This window comes from Adiantum capillus-veneris, chromosome 3 (genome assembly GCF_014529385.1).
Source record: "Adiantum capillus-veneris isolate H3 chromosome 3, ASM1452938v2, whole genome shotgun sequence".
NCBI lineage: Eukaryota > Viridiplantae > Streptophyta > Polypodiopsida > Polypodiales > Pteridaceae > Adiantum > Adiantum capillus-veneris.
In genome coordinates, this window is record NC_140933.1 from 154781302 (window position 1) to 154784809 (window position 3508).

A 3508-nucleotide genomic window follows, 5' to 3' on the forward strand; every position below is an offset into this window, starting at 1 on the left:
TCTCTCTCTCTCTCTCTCTCTCTCTCTCTCCATACTTGAGCTACACCTAGAGCTCAACCATGGATGGACCAACTTTGGCATAAGTAAGAAATACCCCTTCTCTTCATAAACGAATAATATTTGAGTTTTCATCAATTTCTCTATCATGTGTGTGCACGTACATACAGACACTCAATAAAGTAATCAACGAATGAAGTAATCAAAAAATTGGGGGGAGGCGAGGGAGAGCAACACATGTGTCTAATGTTCAACAATTTTTCAAACACTTTAAGAAAAGCTATAGAAGCATTTTAAAAAAGGGTATAGAAGCGTCTCTTTATTGCTATTTTTAAAATTTTAAAATGTAGACTTGCATAATTTTTTTTAAATATCAATATTGGTCTTAAAAAAAGACCCTTGAAAAGACAAAGCCAAATATATCTTCAAAAATCACATTTTCATTAAATGATAAAAACCACCAAAATTGACATTTTTTTGTTATGTACACTTAAGCTAGCACATTTACTTTGTAAAGAGTAAAGTAGAATGTCTTTTGACTTTCCACTGCCAAGTCTTTTCATTTCCTGCCATGTTACTACTCACTTTTAAATTTAGATCTTCTTAGCCTTCACTTTTTCATTTTAGATTAAAGGTTCTGCAAAGTTTTCTTTGCAATCAACCAATGCATGACATGAGGATGCCCTCTCCTTCCTTGAAAATTTTAAACTCCATTATATTTAGTATAGATGATAACGTTTGGGACAAAATAACCCTCATTGAAATTCTGCAATTAGGAGAAAAAGTGATGGAAACAAAGTTGGGTACAACCTTTTCTTTTTTTAGATGCACAGCTGAAAAATTAAAATTCTACTAAGAAAAAATAGGGAGAAAATAAAAATTTTAAAATTTTCTGTTTCTGGAAATGAGAAGTTAGATGAGGTTGAGACATATTCATAAGAAAATTAATAGCAAACGGAATCTCATTGATTGGGGATGCAGATCCTTATCTGCAACTTAGATAATTTACTCCCTTGATGATCTCGATGGGGAGCTGTATGAAAATCTAAGTTCATGTACACTTTTGAAATAGAGGCAAGGGAATCCATCGACTGTCTTATATCTGGTAGCTTGAGTACAATTGATATAGTTGAGACACAATCCAAATATGGTTTTGGGGGGTGGAATCCGTAGCGTCAGTCAATAGGATTTATATCCTTTTTCATCTCTTCATTGGCAAAATGTGAGAGATTTCCATTTGACTTGCCAGAGGCGAAGGAGGAGTTAGTGGCTGGTTAGCAAACTGAATATTCAAGAATAAAATTTGGCTTATTTTATGTTGTTTCTCACCTAAATTTGTCACCTTCCTCACCATTTGTAGTAGTTCTCTATTCGGGTGGATGGGATTTCTCAATTCCTTTATTCAAAATTTTTGGACAAATTGTTTCAACTTCAAGTGTCATTGACAAGTCTCTCGACACGTTGAAGCCGATCGTAGAGGTAACCACCACATTATCCAAATCCTAGTTTTACCTATTTTTCTCCATCTTGACAAGATGGACTCTACCTAGAGTGAGGATGGATCAATTACAAGATCTTGGATGGAAATTTATCCCGCCCATTACTTCGCAAAATTTGTTGCTGACAGCTTTGTTTTGAATATTACTCATAAGTTGATGCCTCTGCCTCATTTTCAGTTCAAGTTAAAACTATTGAATTTAATATATGGAAAAAAATGCATTACATGTCCTCCCTTGTCATATGAAAATGTGTATCGAAAAGTACATTTGAAATTGGATTTATCGATTTTATGTTTTTGGAAATAATTAAGTTTTGAAATTATGGTCAACAAGTTCTCGAAGCCGCAAACTATATTGGTCAAGGATTTGCAGTTACCTTAGATCATTCAAATCATTTACCCATAACTGTTCAATATCCATATGAAAAAAAATTACCATCCAAATGATTTTGTGGACGTATCCATTTTGAATTTGACAAATGTATTGCCTGTGAAGTACACGTACGCGTATGCCAGATCAATCTCCCAGTTGTTGATTAAATATTTTTGAAAGATGTCAAAAAGAAAAATTAAAAAACTATAGCATTTATTTTGGAGTCTGCATATTCTGTGGGAACTACTTTGAGTATTGTCCAAAAAATTGTCTGTCGATCACCGAAGAGTATGAACTTTTCAGTTACAATCGTCATGAACTCAATTTTGATCAAACCACTTTGGGGCATTTACATCCTGTTAAGTATGGAGCCTGGTTTGCTCCTTGTAATTTTTTGTATTAAAAACGCACATTTGTAAGGCCCTCAATATGAGGAGAGGACATCGTGCGTGAAGAAAAAACACTCGCCGAAAACCAAAATTTTCACGGCCAGTCTCAAGCAAAGCTCGAAACTTTGGCTTTGCCGGAATATTATGGACGAACGACGATCAGAAAGTGGTCGAAAAATGGCCGGTCGTTTGGTCGGTGGCCGGTAGTCAATGGCCGATGGCCAGTGGTCGAAAGTCAATGGCCGGTAGCCAGTGGCCGATTTCAAAAGCGAACTTGTCTTCTCAAGAGCGGAAACACATGAGCGGATTGAAGAGTCCGATTTGGACTTGTCTACACAAGGGTGGCTACACATGGTATGAGAGGAAGCCTTTTGGCCTATAAAAGGAGGCCTCTTCTATGCAAAGTCCAAAAAGTGTTTCTTCATTGGCTATGGAGAAGGTGACTTTGGGTATTGCCTATGGAATCCTGAAGATGGTAAAATATTTAGAAGTAGGGATGTAATTTTCAATAAAAAAAATATGTACAAAGATTACTTGGAAAGAAAACAAACAAAAGAAATAGGTGATGAGTACATGGAGCTTGAGGACGGTGAAGACTCAAGTAGTGCAAATGGTAACAACGTACAACAACGTCAACCAAATGAGGAGCCTCAACCTATTCCCTAAAGATCCACAAGAGCAAGTAGACCTCCAGAAAGTTTTATTCCTTCCTTCAACCATCTCTTGATCTCAGATTCTAGAGAGCCAAAATCATACGAAGAAGTTATGCATCACGAATCCAAAGAAGAATGGATGAAGAGCATGCAAGTGGAGATGGACTCATTACATTGCAACCAAACATGGGAGATGGTTGAGTTTCCTAAAGGTAAGCGAGCACTGCAGAACAAATGGGTGTATAATCTGAAGGAAGAAGAAGGTGGGAAGAAAAGGTACAAGTCTAAGCTTGTGGTAAAAGGGTTTTCTCAAAAGAAAGGTATCGACTTCAATGAATTATTTTCTCATGTTGTAAAAATAAACTCAATTAGGCTTGTCTTAAGCCTTGTGTCTACTCATGATTTAAATCTTGAGCAAATGGATGTAAATATGGCATTCCTTCACGGTGACTTAGAGGAGAAATTTACATACTTCAACCACAGGGGTATGAAGTAAAAGATAAGGAGAGCATGGTTTGTAGATTAAAGAAGAGCTTGTATGGTTTAAAGCAAGCATCAAGACAGTGGTACTTGAAGTTCCATCGATGGATGTTGGATC